We start from the raw sequence: 22,107 nt of genomic DNA, 5'->3' as shown, positions 1-22,107 counted from the left end.
CTGGAAAAACCATAGATTTGACTATATAGACCTTTGTCAGCAGAGTGATGTCTCTGCTTTTTATTATGCTGCCTAGGTTTGTCATATATGAGGTTGTTGATATTTCTCCTAGCAATCTTGGTTCCAATTTGTGAGTCATCCAGCCTAGCATTTTGCATGATGTACTCTGCATATAAGTTAAATAAGCAGGGTAACAATATATAGCCTTGATGTATTCCTTTCCCAATTTGGAACCAGTCCATTATTCCATGTCCTGTTCTAACTGTTGCTTCTTGTCGTGCATTAAGGATTCTCGGAAGATAGGTAAAGTGGTCTGATAGTTCCATCTCTAAGAATTTTCCACAGTTTGTTGTGATCCACACAGTCAAAGGCTTTAGCTTAGTTAATGAAGCAGAAGTAGACCTTTTTTTGGAATTCCTTTGCTTGTTCTATGATCCAGTGGATGTTAGCAGTTTGATCTCTGGTTTTTCTGCTTTTCCAAATCAGCTTGTACATCTAGAAGTTCTTGGTTCACGTACTGCTTGAAGGATTTTACCATTCTCTTGTTAGCATGTGAAATGAACACAATTGTACAGTGATTCGAACTTTCTTTGGCATTGCTTTTCTTTGAGATTGGAATGAAAGCTGCCCTTTTCCAGTCCTGTGGCCACTGCTGAGTTTTCCAAATTTGTTGGCATATTGAGATCAACACTTTAACAGCATCATTTTTTTCATGGTGAGTCTGGCTAAAGGTTTATCAATTTTGTTTAAATTTTCCAACAACCAGCTTTTAGTTTCAGTAACACTTTCTATTGCTTTATTTGTCTCTATTTCATCTATTTCTGCTCTGATCCTTAGGATTCATTTCCTTCTGCTAACTTTGAGCTAACAAAGTTCTTTGTTCTCTCTCTAGTTTCTGTAAGTATAAGGTTAGGTTGATTATTTGAGATTTTTATTGTTTCCTAAGGAAAACTTTCATGACTATAGTCTTCTCTGTTAAAACTGCTTTTGCCACATCCCCTATGTTTTAGATTGGCATACTTTCATTTTCATTTGTCTCTATGTTTTTTTTTATTTCCTCTTTGCTTTCTTCAAAGACCCACTGGTTTTTTAATAGTATATTGTTTAGTCTCCAAGTGTATGTTTTTTGCAGCTTTTTTTTTGCTTGATTTCTAATCTCACAGCGAAACTTGATATGATTTCAGTTTTCTTAAATATACCAAAGTCTGCATTGTCCCCTAGCACATGACTTATCTTGGAGAATGCTCCATTTGTACAAAAAAAATAGTGTGCATGCTACCTTGGGATGGAACGTTCTATAAATATCACTTAAGGCCACATGGTCTAATGTGTCATTTAAGACTGATGTTTCCTTACTGTTTTTTCTGTCTGCATGATCTGTCTATTGATGTAAGTGGGGTGTTACAGCCCCTCTATTAATTGCATTACTGTCTGTTTCTCCTTTTATATCTGTTATTTGCCTTATATATTGAGGTGCTCCTGTTTTCAGTGCATATATATTTACAGTTATATCTTCTTGGATTAACCCTTTGATCATTAAACGGTTCCTTTATTGTCTCTTGTAACGGTCTTTGGCATCCTTCATGGCTCAGATGTTAACGAAACTGCATGCAATGCAGGAGACCCCAGTTCAGTCCCTGGGTCAGGAAGATATCCTGGAGAAGGGAATGGCTCCACTCTAGTATTCTTGCCTGGAGAATTCCATGGACAAAGCAGCTGAGCTTGGCAGGCTGCAATGAATCAGACACACCTGAATGACTAACACTTTCACTTTCACACTTTGTCTGGTATGAGTATTGCTACTCAAGTTTCTTTTATTTCCACTTGCATAGAATACTTTTTCCACCCCCTCCCTTTCAGTCTTTATGTGTCTCTAGATCTGAAGTGGGTTTCTTATAGACAACATATACATGAGTTTTGTTTTTGTATCCCTTTTAGCCAGCCTATGTCTTGTTAGACATAGTTGGTGCATTTAATTCATTTATATGTAAGATAATGTATATTTTTATTGCCATTCTGTTAACTGTTTTGGATTTGTTGGACTTCCCTGGTGGCTCAGTGAGCAAAAGTTTGTTTTTGTAGGTCTTTATTCTTGCTTTCCTCTTTTATTCTCTCATCTTACAATGCTATGTCTATCTTTAGTGTTGTGGTTGGATTCTGTTTTCATTTTCCTGTGTATATCTATTACTGATTTTTTATATAGCAGTCTATATAAATATGTGATTGTTTAATGTTGCTCATCACTTAATCTTAAATGCCTTTCAAATTTCCCACAATGGTACTCTCCTCCTATCACAATTACTGGTTTTGATATCATGATTGTGTGTGGGTGATTTGCTACCTTCACCATCTCTTTCCCTTTATCTGTGAGCTTTCCTATTTTATAATATCCTTGTTTCTAGTTGCGGCTATTTCTTTTCTTCTTAGAGAAGTTCCTTTAGCATTTGTTTTAAAGTTGCTTTGGCAATGCTGAATTTTTTTTAGCTTTTGCTTGTCTGTAAAACTTTTGATTTCTACATCAAATTTGATGAGAGCCTTGCTAGGTATTCTTCATTGCTTTTCCCTTTTATCCCTTTAAATATATCATGCTATTCCCTCCTGGCCTGTAGAGTTTCTGCTGAAAAATCAGCTTCTAGTCTATGGGGATACCCTTGTTGGTTATTTGTTGTTTTTCTATCATTACTTCTAATATTTTATCTTTGTTTCGTTTTGAATTTTTGTCGGTTTGATTACTATGTGTCTCAGTGTGTTGCTCTTGGGGTTTATCCTCTCTGTGCTTCCTGGACTTTGATGTTTATTTCCTTTCTCGTGTTAGAGAATTTTTCAGCTATTATCTCTTTAAATGTTTTCTCATGCCTTTTCTCTCCCTTTGCTCCTTCTGGGGCCCCTATGATGCAACTGTTGGTGCATCTGACACTCTTCTATAGGTGTCTTAAACTGTCCTCATTACTTTACCTTGTCTTATTTTCTTTTTCTGCAGCAGTAATTTATACCACCCTATCTTTCAGCTCACTGATTCATTCTTGCCATATTTATTCTATTGTTCCTTCTAATGTATTTTCATTTCAGTTATCGTATTCTTCGACTCTGTTTAATTGTTCTTATACTTCCTAACCCTTTCCTTACTTTCTTACTCTATGCATTAATTCTTTTCCCAGGTTCTTCAATCATCTTTACTATCATTACTCTGAACTTTTTCTCCCGTAGATAAGCTGTCTCCACTTCACTTAATTGTCCTTTCCAGGTTTTATCTTGTTCTTTAGTCTTTACTGTCTCATTTTGTTAAAGTTGTTATATGTGTTTTTATGGTTGTGATAGTTTGGTTACATTTCTTGACCTTAGAGAAGTGGCCCTCTGTATGGGATATCCTATATGTTCCAGCAGCACACTCCCCTCTCGTGACCCAGGGACCTAGGATCTGGCGCTCCTAGGGTACATTCTAATCTGTGTTTGTGGATTCAGTTCTGCAAGCAGCAGGATCTTAGTCTCCTTGCTTTCAGCCTCTGCCTCCTGATGGGTGAGGCTGTTCTAGATGTTTGCAAAGGCTTCCTGATGGAAGAGGCTGATGCCTGCTCACTGGTGAGTGGGGCTGGGCCTTAACCCTGTGGTGGGCAGGCTCATGTCAAGTGGTGTCTAGAGATGACTTTAGGCTCAAGATGTCTTTAAGCATCTTGTCTGCTGATGGGTCTGGCTGTTTTTCCACCCTGTCAGTTGTTTGGTCTGAGGTATCCCAGTACTGGAGCTTACATGCTGTTGGATGAGGCAAGGTTTCAGTGCCAAGGACCCAAAATGTCTGCCTCTAGCCTGAGTTCACATAGTTCCCCAGTATGTCTGCCACCAGGTTTTATTACTGCAGAGAGCCTCAGCTGCCCCTTCCCTTCCCAGGAGATCCAGCAATACCAGCAGGTAGGTCTGGCCCAGGCTTCTGTGGAGTCACTGCTTTTGCTCTGTGACCCAGTGTGCACAGGACCTTTGTGTGCACCCTCCAAGAGTGGAGTCTGTCTTTTCCCCAGTCTGTGAAATTCCTGCAGTTAAGCCCTGCCAGCCTTCAAAGCCAGAAGTTCTGGGGACTCCTCCTCTTGATGCCAGGCCCCTAGGTTGGGGGCCTGGCATGGGACTCAGAGCTCTTACTCCTGTAGGAAAATGTCTACATTATAATTATTCTCCAGTCTGTGGGTTACCCATCCGAATGGTATGGGGTTTGATTATATCGTGAGAGCGCTCTTCCTGCCATCTCACCATTTCTTCTCTATGTCTTTGTAGAGTATCTTTTTTTGGTAGATTCCAGTCTTTTTTTTTTTTTCTTGATGATTATTCATCAGTTATTAATGATTTTGGTGTCCCTATGAGAGGAGGTGAGCTTAAGGCCTCCTACTCTGCCATCTTACCTCAATAAAAACAAAAATACTGTTTCTCCTTAGAGCCTTTCTATGAAACATGAAACATGAAACAAGACATAGAGATATAAAGCTATAAATTTGGGGGAAAAAATCCACATTTTCCGTGAAATGAAGGAACAGACACTATATCTGAAATGATTATGCATATTTTACCTACTTTAAAATTTTAGAAAAAAAAATATTTGAGCATTGTCTCTTTTAATTCAGAAAAAGTATAGAGTTAACTTGCCAAATTGAATGTCTGGTTTCCTTAGAGCCTCTACTATACCATACATAATAAAAAGCAGTGAAGAAAATGATGCTATTCTAAATACTGAGTCTGATTTCTTCTTTTGGATTTGATTATGGGCACCAGCATTTTAATACTCTGTTTTGGTATGATGGAGGATACAAAAATTTTCAAACTTTCATGTGCATATGTTATGAATATTAACTACTATTCTCACTAGGGGAGAGCAATTGGCAAATTCATGACTTATCTTTCTGCTTGTGTGTTTATACAAAGAGCTAAATGCTGTTTATCAGCCTTTATACCTTGATCACAGGTGTCAGCATATGAAAGTGGTGAATAATCTTGACTCCCTGTTGTGAAATGCAACTCGTCAAATTCAAAGCTACTTGTGAAATTTAAGAACTGTTTCATAGTTTAATGGTCACTAATGGCCTATGTATTCACAATCTATTAAACAAAGGATGTGTCTGTGGTTGGAAATGTAATCCAAGTTTATAAATTTGCCTGATATTTCCATATTTCATTTTTTAACTGATCTTGTGGACTCAATTATGGCATATGTTGAATGGTTAACTTTCTGGGGTATCATCAAACAGATCAGAGATATCTCCAACTCCATAAAATATAATTCTTAGCCATATAATACTATAATTAATTTCATGACTTTGTAATGAATTCTTTCAATTTTTTGGAGGGGTTCTTTTTGGTTCTTGTACAATTTGTTTAATGATATTTTGCATCTGTTTTGCAAACCTAACCAGAATCAGCAGTCAGAGAATTCTGAAATGTAATTAAATTTTGAAGATATTTCCTTTTTGATCATTAATATTCTATCTCCTATTGAAAAAGCTTAGTCCATTGTAAGATAATTACCTTAAGAGAGCTACATAAAGAAGCAATATTTTCTGGCAAGAAGTTAGTCACTCTTTTGATTAACACAATAATTAGGAACAACATGTCAAAGGTAGGCTTCTCTGGTATAAGAATAACTTGTTATATGGAATCATGATATAATTCTAGTTAGTTAAAGGAATACTTTCAAGTCTAGCATTTTCGTTTCATTTTTATATTTGCTATATTTTGCCTGAATAGTGTTAGGATAGGAGAGTAAAATTTAATATAAGAACTTCAAGCTGTACTAGCTCTAATTTTCAATGCTTTTGCTACTAACACATACAATACCAAATGCAAAACTCTCTCTGGATTCTTGCTCTTCAAAGTGATATCATGGACCAGCAGCATCTGCACACCCTAGAAGCTTGTTAAAATACAGAATCTAGGGTATGACCACAGATTTTCTGAATCAGAATCTGCATCTTAACATGTTCCCAGTTTATTAAATAACAGATGCCAAATAGATGTATGTCAATTGCCCCAGATTCTGCCTCCTAAAATAAGTTTTCAATATAAGCCTTAAACCAATAGAGTTAGAGTAATATAACCACAAGAAATGGAAGAAAAAGAGACAAAGAAGAAAGAAGGTCATTGTAATTTTGGTACATACATAGTAATCTGCTGATTGAGCCAAGGTTTTTGGAAGACCTGTCTCCGTTATGACATCATCAGCTTCTGGAGAATCTGGAGAAATTTTCAGTTTTAGATCTCTGATTCTTATAGAAGTCAAAGAGATGGTGCATAATGTTTTTCAGCTAAGAATTATGAACACAAGATTTAATTCCTTAGTTTTTACTTTAAGAAAGCTTTATGTCCCCCTACCCTGAAAGAATGGAATCTAAGTGAGATACATATAACATTACTCAAAACACAAAAGCTATATTAAAATAGTAATTAATGAAACTGGATAAAGAAATGGCAACCCACTTCAGTATTCTTGCCTGGAGAATCCCATGGACAGAGGAGCCTGGTGGGCTACAGTCCATGGGGTCACAGAGTTGGACATGACTGAATCATTAACTTTCAATTAAAGAAAATAGTTCATTATTTTCATAAACTTTCTGTTTGATCTATCTGCATTGAGAACAGGTTTACATAGCTCAACACTCATTGCATGCCTAGTATAAACAGATATAATAAACTCTGAAGGTTCTGAGTATGTATGAAAGCAATAGTTATTATAGCGATCTTGCCCACTTACTCAGCAAAAGAAAATCTAAAATTTGCTATTATATAAAGCCAAAGTTATAGCATGACTTTTTATTTTATTACAAAATTGGATGAGTTATATCAATCAATATGCTTTATTAAAGAGCAAACCCTTTATTACATCTTTGCAAATGCATTTTCTTATTAAAAAAATAAACTTTCTATTTCATAAATATTAAAATGTTTGTTTTTTCTGTTATTTTTCAATTGTTCACAAGTAAGAATTTTAAATCTTAACAATAAATGTTTTCTAGATTTGCTGATTTCATAGTAATTAAGACAGACCATTGAGGACAGCCTTCTTCCTCATTGCAAGGAGTGAAGTAGCAAATGCTTTATTTGAGTAGATGCCAAATAAAACTATTTTTGTGACCTTAAATTAACAAAACATATGCAGTTGGAAGATCTACATATTTGACAAGAAGCAAGAACATGGAAAAAATACAGAATTCAATCAGGTTATAAAGAGACTGATGAAAAACTTGGCTGCAACCTTAGTGACATGTGTAGTGGAGTGAAGACTTGTTTATTCAAATTAAAGAAAATAATGATTTAAGGGTCTGAATGGAGACATTAAACTGTCTCAGTGCCAAGTGGAAATATATTAAAATGTCTTCAGAGAAACAAAGAAATACAAAATGCAACCAAGCAGAGAAAATAGTTGAACTTAATGGTGTTTTAGGACTCCATTTACTCAAATCAAAGGAATATATAACCATATAAATACAGAAACTGAGAAAATTAACTCTCTGTAAATAATATGAAATCATAGGCCTTTGATGTCACAGCAACCACAAAATAGTGACGTAGAAAGAATCATCCTGACATGTGCATTATGTTTGAATTGTAAACAAGCATAATGTTCGTCAGTAGGAAAATGTTTCAGTTGATCTTAGCCAAAATGCCAAGACATAATGGTAAGAAAATGTTTCATTATATTGTGTAGCTTCCTTATGAACTAGAATTTTGCAGATATTCAAGAAAAAATGCCATACCCTAATCTCTTAACTCACGTTTTACTTTTCAGCAACAAAAGCAAATTCAATAGTAATGTGATTAACATGATGCTACTCATGTACAAAAAACACAGCGGAGGCTGACTATATATAGTAATCTAAATTTGTATGAGAAAAGACACCAGAGATTTGTACTTTATGATAAATGTTGGTTTCTGCAACAGGAGTGAGTGTTCTGGCAAAACCTTTTATTTTCCTCATAGTCAATGGATCAGAGCAAATGTATATTACTTTCACAATTTTTATAAAAAATATCAAAGTTGTTCTTATAATTAAGATAGGGTAGTTTAACTTGATAATCAAGCTGATAGTTAAAACTAGAGGTTTTTTTAAAATGCAAAGGATGGAGCAAAGAATTTAAAAATACACTGTAAGCTAAATTAAAAGAAGAAATAAATAGACAAATTTACCATGTTTCTATACTGATGCATGCATGCTCAGTCACTTCAGTGATGTCTGACTCTATGCAGCCTTATGGACTGTAGCTCACCAGATTCCTCTGTCCATAGGATTCTCCTGGCAAGAATACTAGAGTGGGTTGCCATGTCTTCCTCCAGGAGATCTTCCCCACACAAGGACTGAACCTGTTTCCTGAATCTCCTGCATTTCAGGTGGATTCTTTACCTCTGACCCAATAGGGAAGCCCCTATTTATTGATGTGTGCTAAGTTGCTTCAGTTGTGTCCAACTCTTTGTGACCCCATGGATTGTAGCCCACCAGACTCTTATGTCCATGGGGTTCTCCAGGCAAGAATGCTGGAGTGGGTTGTCATGCCCTCCTCACGTGTTGAAAACTTAACATTATTAAAATGACAGTCTCTGCAAATTTACCTGTAGATTCACTGCAGGTATGTGTGTCTGGGCTTCCTTGGTGGCTCAGATGCTAAAGAATCTTCCTGCAGTGCGGAAGACCTGAGTTCAGTCCCTAGGTCGGAAAGGTCCCCTGGAGGAGGGCATGGCAACCCACTCCAGGATTTTTGCCTGGAGAATCCTCCTGGACAGAGGAGCTTGGCACACTACAGTTCATGGGGTCACGAAGAATCAGATACGGCTGAGCAACGAAGCAAACAAAATGGCACGTGTGCATAAATTAACATGCTGATTCTATTATGATTTTTTAAATTTAGAAAGCTTGGATAGGTTACAGGTGTTGAGAAAAGAATAAAGTTTGAGGACTCATGTTATCAGATTAAATACTTAACATATTTATGATAGTCTCCTTCTGGTGCAAAAATAGACAAATGAACCAAAGCACAGTAGAAAGAACCCAGGATCATATATTCAGTCAGCTAGTTATGGCAAAGGTGTTACTTCAATTCAGTGGATAAACATATCTTTTCAATAAGTGATGCTAGATTAGTTGGATATATATTTGGAAAAAATTGCCTTTCACAATACACAAAAATCTATTCACAGTGAATCATAGATACAAATGGAAAACAGGAAACAATGAAGCACCTGAAAGAAAACATAAGAGATGGTCTTCGTGACATTGGTTTATGAAAGATTTTTGTATAGGACACATATTAAGCAGGACACATGAAGCAACTAAACAGCTAAAAGATATGAAGCAACTAAAATACATTAAAAAATTTCCAGTCATTTGGCAATTAAACAATGCAGGATTGTGAGCCTTAGGAAAGAGAAACAAAGTAAGATATATGATTTCACCAGCTTAATGCCTAGAATCACAGTCTAACTGAACTGACATTAGAGAACGTAGCTTAGGAAATTCAAGGTACCTAGCATTTGGGGCTGCTCCAAGACTCTAAGTGTGAGAAAAGTGAATTTCACTGTCATAAGAAAAGTACATGTATTGAATAACATGACATAAATAGAGACCTTACTTATGACCAAATCATATCACTGAGCTGACTTTTCTTCTAGGCTTAAGATGATGATAGTCCAGTCATTTCCATCAGTAATTATAGACTGACTAAACTCACAGGCACGGGCTAATAAGAAAGAGTAGTGTGTCGAATAGACAACACACTGCATCCTTTCAAAGTACCACAGGGATAATGAAGTTTCCGATGTGAATATGATAAACTAGTAAAATATTTAACATATCTTATACTTGATTTCACAGATTTGTCAGGTGCTCACACAAAAGTATAACTTATAGAATAAAAGCACAGAAATAAAAAGTATTAAGTTATACTACCTTGAGCATTTATCTCTCAACTGAGAAATATTAGAACACGCTAAGAAGTTTATCAATAGTAGTAATGCTGTTATCTAGTATTCATAATACAGTGCTGTAAAAAGAAATTTGGAAATAGAGTGACTTAAAACAAATGATTGCATTTCTTCTTATCATTTATAACAAAATATGAAACATTGGGGAAAGTGATCTAAACATTCAAATGAAATTGGCCAGAAAAGTGAACAACCTAAACAAAAGAGAAATTAAAATAGCAAAATAAAATTACATTTCTTAAGTTCAGTTAAATCACTCAGTCGTGTCTGACTCTTTGCGACCCCATGGACTGCAGAACACCAGGCTTCCCTGTCCATCACCAGCTCCTGGAGTTTACTCAAACACATGTCCATTGAGTCAGTGATGCCATCCAACCATCTCATCCTCTGTCGTCCTTTTCCTTCTACCTTCAATCTTTCCCATGATCAGGGTCTTTTCAAATGAATCAGTTCTTTGCATCAGGTGGCCAAAGTATTAAAGTTTCAGCTTCAGCATCAGTCCTTCCAGTGAATATTCAAGACTGATTTCCTTTAGGATGGACTGGTTGGATCTTCTTGCTGTCCAAGGGACTCTTAAGAGTCTTCTCCAACACCACAGTTCAAAAGCATCAATTCTCTTGTGCTCAGGTTTCTTTATAGTCCAACTGTAAATCCATATGACTACTGGAAAAACCATAGCTTTGACTAGATGGACCTTTGTCAGTAAAGTGATATTTCTGTTTTTAACATGCTGTCTAGCTTAGTCATAACTTTCCTTCCAAGAATCAAACATCTTTTAATTTTATGGCTGCAATCACCATCTGCAGTGATTTTGGAGCCCAAAAAATTAGAGTCTGTCACTGTTTCTATTGTTTCCCTGTCTATTTGCCATGAAGTTATGGGACCAGATGCCATGATCTTTGTTTTTTGAATGTTGACTTTTAAACCAACTTTTTCACTCTCCTGTTTCATTTTCATCAAGAAGCTGTTTAGTTCTTCTTCACTTTCTGCCATAAGGGTGGTGTCATCTGCATATCTGAGGTTACTGATATTTCTCCCAGCAATTTTAATCCCAGCTTGTGCTTCATCCAGTCCAGTGTTTCTCATGATGTAATCTGCATATAAGCTAAATAAGTAGAGTGACAATATACAATCTTGACATACTCCTTTCCCAATTTGGAACCAGTCTGTCATTCCATGTCCAGTTATAACTGTTGCTTCTTGACCTGCATACAGATTTCTCAGGAGGCAGGTCAGGTGGTCTGATATTCCCATTTCTTGAAGAATCATTCTGCTTTGAATAATCCACACAGTCAAATGCTTCAGCATAGTCAATAAAGCAGAAATAGATGTTTTTCTGGGACTCTCTCAGATCTTTGATGGTCCAACAGATGTTGGTAATTTGATCTGGTTCCTCTGCCTTTTCTAAATCCAGCTTGAACATCTGGAAGCTCACAGTAAACATACTGTTGAAACCTGGCTTGGAGAATTTTGAGCATTACTTTGCTAGCTAGCATGTGAGATGAGTGCAATTGTGCGGTAGTTTGAGCATTCTTTGGCATTGCCTTTCTTCGAGATTGGAATAAAAACTGACATTTTCCAGTCCTGTGGCCATTGCTGAGCTTTCCAAATTTGCTGACATATTGAGTGCAACACTTTCACAGCATCATCTTTTAAGATTTGAAATAGCTCAACTGGAATTCATCACCTCCACTAGCTTTGTTCATAGTGATGCTTCCTAAGGCCTACTTGAGTTCGCATTCCAGGATGTCTGGCTCTAGGTGAGTGATCACACCATCGTGGTTATCTGGGTCATGGAGATGTTTTTTGTACAGTTCTTCTGTATATTCTTGCCACCTCTTCTTAATATCTTCTGCTTCTGTTAGGTCCATAACATTTCTCTCCTTTATTGTGCCCATCTTTGCATGAACTATTTCCTTGGTATCTCTAATTTTCCTGAAGAGATCTCTAGTCTTCCCCATTGTATTGTTTTCCTCTATTTCTTTGCTTTGATTGCTGAGGAAGGCTTTCTTATATCTCCATATTATTCCTTGGAACTCTGCATTCAAATGGGTATAGCTTTCTCTTTTGCCTTTTGCTTCTCTTTTCTGAGCTATTTGTAAGGCCTCTTCACAAAACAGTTATGCCTTTTTAAATTTTTTCTTCTTGGTAATGGTTTTGATCACTGACTCCTGTACAATGTCATTAACCTCTGTCCATAGTTCTTTAGGCACTCTATCAGTTCTAATCCCTTGAATCTATTTTTCACTTGCACTGTATAATCCTAATGGATTTGATTTAGGTCATCCCTGAATGGTCTAGTGATTTTCCTTACTTTCTTCAATTTCAGTCTGAATTTGGCAACAAGGAGTTCATGATCCAAGCCACAGTCAGCTCACAGTCTTGTTTTGGCTAACTGTATAGAGCTTCTCCATCTTTGGCTGCAAAGAATATAATCAATCTGATTTCGATATTGACCATCTGGTGATGTCCATGTGCAGAGTCATCTCTTGTGTTGTTGGAAAAGGGTGTTTGCTATGACCAGTGCATTCTCTTGGCAAAACTTTGTTAGCCTTTGCCCTGCTTCGTTTTGTACTCCAAGGCCAAACTTGCCTGTTACCCCAGAGATCTCTTGACTTCCTACTTTTGCATTCCAGTCCCCTATAACTAAAGGACATCTTTTTTGGTGTTAGTTCTAGAAGGTTTTGTAGGTCTTCACAGAACCATTCAACTTCAGCTTCTTTGACTTAGTGGTTGGGGCATAGACTTGGATTACTGTGATATTGAATGGTTTGCCTTGGAAAAGAACAGAGATCATTCTGTCATTTTTGAGACTGCACTCAAGTCCTGCATTTCATACTCTTTTGTTTACTATGAGGGATACTCTGTTTCCTCTAAGGGATTACGTGGGGTTGCTCCTCTCGGCCCATTCTTGCCCACAGTAATTGATACAATGGTCATCTGAATTAAATTCGCCCATTCCAGTCCATTTTAGTTCACTGATTCCTAAAATGTCGATGTTCATTCTTGCTATCTCCTATTTGACCACTTCCAGTTTACCTTGACTCATGGACATAACCTTCCAGTTTCCTATGCAATATTGTTCTTTACAGCATCTAACTTTACTTCCATCACCAGTGACATCCAGAACTGGGTGTTGTTTTCACTTTGTCTCAGCCTCTTTATTCTCTGGAGCTATTTCTCCACTCGTCTCCAGTAGCATATTGGGCACCTACCAACCCGGGGAGTTCATCTTTCAGCGTCATATCTTTCTGCCTTTTCATTCTGTTCATGGTGTTGTCCTCAAGGCAAGAATATTGAAGTAGTTTGCCACTCCCTTTTTCAGTGGACCATGTTTTATCAGAATTTTTCACCGGGACCTGTCCATCTTGCTTGGCCCTACATGGCATGGTTCATAGTTTCAGTGAGTTAGACTAGGCTATAATGCAAGTTTTCAGTTTGGTTAGTTTTCTTTAACTATGGTTTGCATTCTGTCTGCCCTCTGATGGATAAGGATAAGAGGTTTGTGGAATCTTCTTGATAGGAAGGACCGGCTATGGGGGAATTTGAGTCTTGCTCTGTTGAGTGGGGCCATTCTCAGTAAATCTTTAACCCAATTTTCTGTTGATGGGTGGTGGGTGTTGTGTTCCCTCCTTGTAGTTTGGCCTGAGGCCAAATTATGGTAGGGATAATACTCATCTTCCCTGAGAACTCCAAAGTTGCAACTAACTGCTGAACAGTCGTTGATAGGAGAATGTTGGATCTCACCAAAAAATGATACCTGCCATCCAAAGGCAAAGGAGAAGCCCCAACAAGATGGTAGGAAGAGCGAAATCACATTTAGAAACAAACTCCATACTTGCCAGAGACACTCAGAGGGCTCAAACAAAACCTCGTGGGCACCAGGACCCAGGGACCCCACAGGAGACTGAGCCAGACCTGCCTATCTCCTGTGGAGGCACAAGTCAGCAGTGGCCTGCCACGGAGACAGGGGCTCCTGCTGCGGCAGATCTGAGAGGTTTGCTGTGTGAGCCCCACCACAGAGCCACCAGGCCGACAAACCACAAGCTGGAGAAGAGTTACACCAAAGAAGTTCTTCCACTGTTGCAAAAGTTCCAGGACTGTCAACAGATTTCCCAACCTGGGGATCCGGCAAAGGAACTGAGAACCCCCAGGGAATTTGACTTTGAAGGCCAGTAGGATTTGATTACATCTTCCACAGGACTGAGGAGACGCGCACCTGGACCCAAGAGAAAGGAGCAGTGACCCCACAAGAGACTGAGCCAGACTCCCTGTGAGTGTCCAGAAACCTCTGGCAGAGGTGTGTGTCAATAGTGGCCTGCCTCGAAGTCAGGAACACTGAATACAATAGTCCTAGCATAAGTCCTCAGAAGGGGGTCACCATTACCGCCATTTATAACAATTACATATTTTTTAACCTATTTTACATATTTGATTACAAAATGATGTATACCAGAATATATGCATAGTTACAAAAATGTAAAAGACTAGCCACATACTGACAAAAATAGGCAAGATACGTGTAATGCTTTCAATTAAGAACAGATTATTACTTAGACTATACAAGAAATGTGTGCAAATCAGTAAGAAAAAGCAAGCAACTCAATTTTTAAAGTGGGTGAAATGTTTGAATCCTCAATTCACAAAGAAGGAACTCTAAATGATCATCAACATATGAAAAGATGCTCAGCCTTGCTAAAAATTAGGAAAAGTTCAAGTTAAAACATAATTTACTTTGTCAGCTCTAGCATATTGGCATAAACAAAAAGCACTGGTAATATTAAATATCAATAAAGATGTGAGGAACTGGGAGCATTCACATTGTTAGTAGGAGTGTGTAAACTGTTGTGCATTTTTTTAATAAATATTTGATGATATCTACTAAAAGGAAGAGGTAAGTTCTTTTTGATCCATCAATTCCATATGTATCAAAAGAATTTATTAATGAGAAAGAGAAAATACAAAAAAAAAGGTTAATTGTATTACATATATGTATATACCTATGAATGCATATGTATATATGTATATATATGTAATATATTATATATTATCTCATATACATAATGTAAATGATTTAAAGAGGGAAATTAGTGAATACAATTTCATTGAATACAAATTCTTTGAATACGATTATATTGAATACAAAAACATGCTCAGATATCAAGACAGAAGGCTCCAGTTAAAGTGAATGTCCTAGATATATAAACAATGGATATGTTTTAAAATTGTGTTTCAAGTTACAAAATAATTAATAGCACAGTTACATTTATATATATATTTTAAAAACTATCACAACAAATCCAAGTATTACATGTTATTAATGTCTCTGTAACTATAGTAAAATTGAAAGCATAGATTGCAATGAATTATATAACCACTCTAAAATAGTGGTTTTTTTCTAGAGTTTAAGCATGGCAAATGAGATTTCTTATGCAGACCTCTTGCCTCAGCTCTGTTTTATATTGTTTTAAAATATAGATCTGAAGCAAATATGGATAATAGTTAGTTCTGACATATCAGCACAAAAAATTTGCTGACTGACATTTCACACTTTTTATTTGGAATGCATTATATTGTTCAGTTGCTCAGTCCTATCCCACTCTCTGCGACCCCATGGACTGCAGCACGCCAGACTTCCCTGTTCCTCACCATTTCCCAGAGCTTGCTCAAGCCTCATGTCCATTGAGTCGGTGAGGCCCCCCAACCATCTCGTCCTCTGTTGTTCCCTTGCCTTCAATCTTTCTGAACATCAGGGTCTTTTCCAGTAAGTCATTCTTCACATCAGGTGGCCAAATTACTTGAGCTTCACCTTCAGCATCAGTCGTGCCAATGAATATTCAGGATTGATTTTACATTCATGAGGAAAATTGAAACTATTTCTCTTTGAAATATTTTATTATTAGAAAAAGAAAGAAAGAACTTAAATGAATTAAACAAGTTGAATTTAATTTGTTAGATTCTTCTTAGAAGAAATTTATCAGGAGTCATCAGGTTTGGAAGACAATTATATGACTGCTATTGGTCCTTAGCTTTGTAAACACCTAGGGTCCTCTTTTGCTTCTGTATTTGTCCTCTTATCCATTCTCTTTTAATTAGTTAAATTAGCTGGTTTGGTTATATAACTTTTAAACAACTTTTCCCATTGTAATTTTGCTTTTTATTCATTCCTTTTTATATTGCTCTTTATCTTAGGTGATATCAACATATGTATAGTTTTTATTTCTGTCATTTTTTATTATTTTATCTTCTTTCTCAATTTAGATTCCCTACTGTATCTGTGCCACTATACTTTTATGTATTCTTAAGTTTTATTTTATCACTTTATCTTACTCTTTAAGTGACAGGCTCAATATTTTATCTTCAGTAACATCCCCATTGCTAATTTTATCTATTTCTAATAAATTCTTCTGTCACCCTTCTCTGTTATTTTCAAGTATCAAAATAATTTTGGAATAGGAGTAGTAATGGAGATTGTCCCTGCCCTGAGGCATATTGAAACATTTTCTTTACAAACACGCCTGGACGGAATCTATCAGCCATCTTCTGTTGATTTCTATACTCTCTTGAAAAATGAATCATCTGATTTCAAATTCCTTAAGAGTAATCTAGGAGAAAGTAGACATAAAAACCACCTTCACAATTCTGCTTTCTCTGCAATACACTCAGTCATAGGAACAATATTTTCTTTTTATATAAAACATTCCCAATTCCTTTATGAAATATACATGTATATTTTCCACATAAAGCATTCCCAACCCCTTTATGAAATCAGTCATAATCATAATCCTTTATCTCATATTTTCTTCTCCAAGTATATCCTGGAGGGTAGCCAACATATAGACAAACTGTCACATCAGGGGAGTGGGCCACAGGAGAGAATCATTTGGAACAGAATAGAACTTGGAAAACATTTTCTACAGGCAACTTGACCTAAGAAATTCAAGATTTGTACCAAAATTCAATGAACTATATTGTAGGATAGGTCCCATGTCTTGGTTATTACTGTTTTTGTAGTTCTTAGCTTAACATGGATAAGAATTCAACAAATGTTTTATACAGTAATGAGTAAGTCCATTTAGTTTGTCAGAACTAAGCTTGTCTTGCCTCAGAGGTGGGAATGAGTCAAAGGCACACCAATCTTAAACTTCAAGAAGCAAATGGCTTGACCTGTGATCTTGTAGACTTTCTGGAAAGTAACTTTCCATGACTTCACCTCTTTTCTGAAATGAGTGATTAGAGTTCAAAATGCAAAAGACTTAACTTTTCCACAAAATGCAGTTCTATGCTATTAAATTCCAAGAGGTCAGCCCCTTATGTTTCAGAAATGTAGTATGAAATTTTTTCACATGATTAAATTGAATTATATATATTCTTATTATGGTTACACTCTCAAACAGAGCAGGATAATACATTATGAGAAAGATAAGTGAAGTGAAGTCGCTCAGTCATGTCTGACTCTTTGCAACCCCATGGACTGTAGTCTACCAGGCTCCTCCCTCCATGGGATTTTCCAGGCAATAGTACTAGAGTGGATTGCCATTTCCTTCTCCAGGGGATCTTCCCAACCCAGGGATTGAACCTGAGTCTCCCGCTTTGTAGACAGATGCTTTCCCATCTGAGCCATGAGAAAGATAAAGAGAATACAAATAAAAAATGAATTTTTCCAAATTCTGGTATGAGTGCTCAAAAAAGTGAGTTTATTTGTCAAAAGATTTTACTCCTCTGTCTGTAAAATGAAGAGATTAATTTATTAATTATTTTCAAAATGGATTTTTACAGCCTGTTATTAGATCATAAAACCAATCAGATGATTACAATCAGCATTTAAAGATTTACAAAATGAAATAGAAGAAAGATTTTTATAGGGTATTATGTATATATATACAAGGATAAGTAAAATATAATAAAACTTAGTTTTCAGTTCATATGTGTGTGTCAGTCTGTGTTCTAGATCATGATAAAATGTGTCTTTACTGTGTATCTTGATTTTAGAAAAAAGAAGCACTTAGCCAGCTATCTTCTAAATGTGACCATTTCTGATTTGAATATTCTAGCTATTTCAATCAATCAAATTCATTCTTGCTTCATTCATTTTATGAAAAATATAAAAATATCTTGTTTATGAATCTATGTCTTAACTAATTTATTGGCAGAAAATAGAATTTGATTTGAATACATCACCCAATTTACTTCCCATTAAGTACCTCCTAATGTTATATAAGCAGCTTTGTTCATACATCCATTTGATTTATTGTTAAATATTTTAAACTTATACAATATACATAAAAATATGACATACCAAATAGAAAAACAGAATGTGATTAGATATTTGAGAAAAGTTCTTGCTTTGTAAAAACCTGATGGAGTTTCATAAAATGTGACAAATTTACAGATTCAAGAGCAATTTTTAGATTTACTACTCATGGTCAGACAATTTAGTCTACCCATTTGTATATATTAGTAAAGTGGATGGTGGGAATATTATATTACTGTTTTCAGGGTAAAAACTGTTTTGATTTCCTTGCGACAAAAAGCATGAAGATAACCTTCTTTAATTTTCCTACTTTACTTAGCCTAAGAAAATTTGTTACAAATATTTGAATCACATCTTCCCACTGATTTTTAATTTTTTTTAAATTTTATGTTGAAGTATAGTTAATTTACAATATTTTTTAGTTTCAGGTATACAGCAAAGTGATTCAGTTATTTTTTTATATACACATATTTTCAGATTATTTTCCATTACAGGTTACTATAAATCCTTGTTGCTTAGCTATTTTATATAAAATAGTACGTATCTGTTAATCCCATACTCCTATTTTTCCCTCCCACCTACCTTTCCGTTTGGTAACCAAGGAGATCCAACCAGTCCATCCTAAAGGAGATCAGTCCTGGGTGTTCATTGGAAGGACTCATGTTGAAGCTGAAACTCCAGTTCTTTGGGCACCTGATGTGAAGAGCTGACTCATTGGAAAAGACCCTGATGCTGAGAAAGATTGAGGGCAGGAGGAAAAGGGGATGACAGAGGATGAGATGGTTGGATGGCATCATCAACACGATCGACATGAGTTTGGATAGGCTCCGGGAGTTGGTGATGGACAGGAAAGCCTGGCATGCTGCAATTCATGGAGTCGCAGAGTCAGACATGACTGAGCCACTAGTTTGTTTTGAACCATTAGTTTGTTTTCTGTGTCTGTAAGTCTGTCTTGTAAATAAATTAATTTGTATTATTTTTTTAGATTCCACACATGAGTGTCATATATTTGTCTTTATCTGACTTATTTCCAACTGGCAATATTTCTTTCTTGTATATGAGTAATATTCCATTGTATGTGTGCGTGTGTGTGTGTGTGTGTGCGCGCGCGTGTGTGTGTGCGTGTGTGTGTGTGTGTCACACACGTATTCTTTATCCATTCATCTGTCAATAGACACAGGTTGCTCCCATGTCTCAGCTACTGTAAGTAATGCTGCCATTGAAGTACATGTATCTTTTCAAATTAGAGTTTTTGCCTTTCTTGGATATATGCTGAGAACTGGGATTGCTGGATCATATGGTAACCTTATTTTTAGTTTTTTAAGAAACTTCCATACTGTTCTCCATAGTGGTTGCACCAGTTTGCAGTCCTACCAACAGGGTATGAAGGTTTCCTTTTCTCCACACCATCTCCAGCATTTATTATCTGGAGACGTTTTGATGATGGCCATTCTAACTGGTATGAGGTGATACCTCATTGTAGTTTTGTGCTTCTCTAATAATTAATACTGTTGAGCATCTTTTCATGGTCCTGTTGGACATCTGTATATCTTTGGACAAATGTCTATTTAGGTCTTCTGCCCATTTACTGATTGGATTATTTGTTTTTGCAATACTGAGTTGTATTAGCTGGTTGTGAAAGTTAATTTTGTTTAGTCACACCATTTGCACATTTTTCCCTACTCTGTAGGGTGTCTTTTTGTCTTGTTTATGGTTTCCTTTGCTGTGCAAACATTTTTAAGTTTAATTGAGTGTTTATTTTTCCTTTTATGTCTTTTGGCTTAGGAAACTAATCCAAGAAAATATTGCTACAACTTATGTTAAAGAGTGTTCTGCCTATGTTCTCTTTTAGGAGTTTCTACAGTGTCATGTTTTATACTTAGGTCTTTAAACCATTTGAGTTTATTTTTGTTTATGGTGTGAGGGAGTTTTCTAATATCGTTCATTTACATGAGACTCCAGCTTTGACAATACCACTTGCTGAAGATACTGTTGCATATTCTTGCCTCCTTTGTTGAAGATTAATTGATAGTACGTGTATAGGTTTGTTTCTGGGCTCTCTATTCTGTTCTGTTGATCTTCATGTCTGTTTTTGTGCCAATGCTATGTTGTTTTGATTACTGTAGCTTTGTAGTGTTAGCTAAAACCCAGGAGGGTTATGCCTCCAGCTTTGTTCTTTTCCTCACAGTTGCTTTGACAACTGTTGATCTTTTGTTGTTTCATATAAATTTCAGGATTATTTGTTCTATAATAGTTCTGTGAAAAAATCACATGTAACTTGATAGGGGCTGCATTAAATATGTAGATTTTTTTGGTTACTATGACCACTTTAACAATATCTTGGTCTTATTTTTATGCTATTCTAAGAAGTAACAACTGCGAAAATTTACTTTGTTTTTATAGATCAAAGCAAAATTTAATTTTGTCACAAGGGAAGATCTATAATTATTGAACACTAAACAATATAAAACACTGATAGCTTTAGATCATTAGCTATCAAGATCACTTTGAACATTAGATTTCTTTTTTTCAGAACTTTCTGATATTCTATTCCTGGGATACTAATTTTTTGTTTGTTGTATTTACTGAAACTTTCAGCCATTGATTGATTTTCCTGTGTAAACTTTAATATTGTTATTGTGAGGTTATCTTTATTTTTCTTTTAATACATGTATATACTGCCCAGAAATTAAAAATGCACTTTCTTTGTTTGCCTTCACTCTGGAGGAATCGATGACCCCAACTTCTCTTACATTTTACTTTTTAACATTCTAACTCCTTCTACATATTATAGGTTCCACTTGATTCCTCAGAGGTGATTTTTTTGGAGCTGCAAGTTTTATGTTAGGGATTCCTTTCAGGTCATTTGCTTTGTAGGGATCTAGGGTCCATATCTAAACCTAAAACTGCTGAGGGCCTCTGGCATTACCTGCTCTCATTTTCTCATGAACTGTTTTTGATTTTGCTCTTTGTCTTCAGCTCTCAGAATTTCCCTTTATTTTAAGGAATTTATTTTTTTGAAAATTGTACTATTTATAATTTCTATGTTTATACATACTGTTGGGCTGCTTGCCACATCAGCTCAAGTTACTGGGGACAAAGTCAAACCATCATATTTTTCAGAAGAAAGTTTGAGCACACATATCCACTTGTTGAAAGTATAGGTGATTTATACTTAGGTTTCAAGAAGAATTAGATCAATTGGTTATTTCTCTCCCAACATAAATCTCATAAAATGTATTTTTAATAGTTATCCATCATTATTGATAATGCTATATTAAAAAATTGATATTTTCTAAGAGATTAGAGCTCAAATGTTCTTACCAAAAATAAAAGATACATTAAGAAAAAGAAACAAAAATGTGTTGTTTAGAAGGCATAATCTTCAATTGGAAAGGGCACAAAATGTTCCAAGCCAGATAAGTAAAAATCACTTTTATACATATCATAGGAAAATTTTAGAACCCTGTAGTAAGAGATAAAAATTATGGAAGTTCCCTAATGAGAAGTAGCATTTAAATAACAGAAATTGCACTGACCTTAACTTTCCTGATTGTTATACTGAATTTAAGAAATAAGCAAAACTATAAAACTCCTAGAGGAGAACATAGGCAAAACACTCTCAGACATAAATCACAGCAGGATCCTCTATGATCCACCTCCCAGAATTCTGGAAATAAAAGCAAAAAGAAACAAATGGGATCTAATTAAAATTAAAAGCTTCTGCACAACAAAGGAAAATATAAGCAAGGTGAAAAGACAGCCTTCTGAATGGGAGAAAATAATAGCAAATGAAGCAACTGACAAACAACTAATCTCAAAAATATACAAGCAACTTATGCAGCTCAATTCCAGGAAAATAAAAGACCCAATCAAAAAATGGGCCAAAGAACTAAATAGACAT

The sequence above is a fragment of the Capra hircus genome, chromosome 8 (assembly GCF_001704415.2).
Source record: "Capra hircus breed San Clemente chromosome 8, ASM170441v1, whole genome shotgun sequence".
NCBI lineage: Eukaryota > Metazoa > Chordata > Mammalia > Artiodactyla > Bovidae > Capra > Capra hircus.
This window is presented reverse-complemented; position numbering follows the sequence as displayed.